We start from the raw sequence: 445 nt of genomic DNA on the forward strand, positions 1-445 counted from the left end.
GGGCTCGGGACCCCTTAGCGTGCACACTGAGCCCCCCTCGGGCCGGAGTCCTGCGGTCCCCCCGGTGTTCCCCGCAGCCGCTTCTCGGCTTACGAGGAGTCGCAGGTCTCTGGGCTTTAAGACCTTAAAGATGCTCACATGGTGCTTAGGTTGATAATCCGCTAATGAGGAAACGCCGCCAGCTCTTGGGCTCCGGCTGTTTGTGGTGTGGGGTTGGGAAGCTGGGAATTAAGAGTACTTAGGAGCACAGCCCCAAACCAGCTCCGATGTTTCATTTTCTTGGTTCTTGGGCATCAAAGGAGCCTGGATTGGTGTGTTCAGAGCCACAGGTGAGCAGGCTGCCTGGGCAAGCACGGCGGTGTTGTGCCTGATTCCGACCTGGTGCTGATGGTGAAGGTTTGGTTTTACCGGGAGCTCCCGGCTGTTGGGTGTATCAGAGGCTGAA

Source organism: Chaetura pelagica, unplaced genomic scaffold, assembly GCF_000747805.2.
Source record: "Chaetura pelagica isolate M959 unplaced genomic scaffold, ChaPel_1.0 scaffold1407, whole genome shotgun sequence".
Lineage (NCBI taxonomy): Eukaryota > Metazoa > Chordata > Aves > Apodiformes > Apodidae > Chaetura > Chaetura pelagica.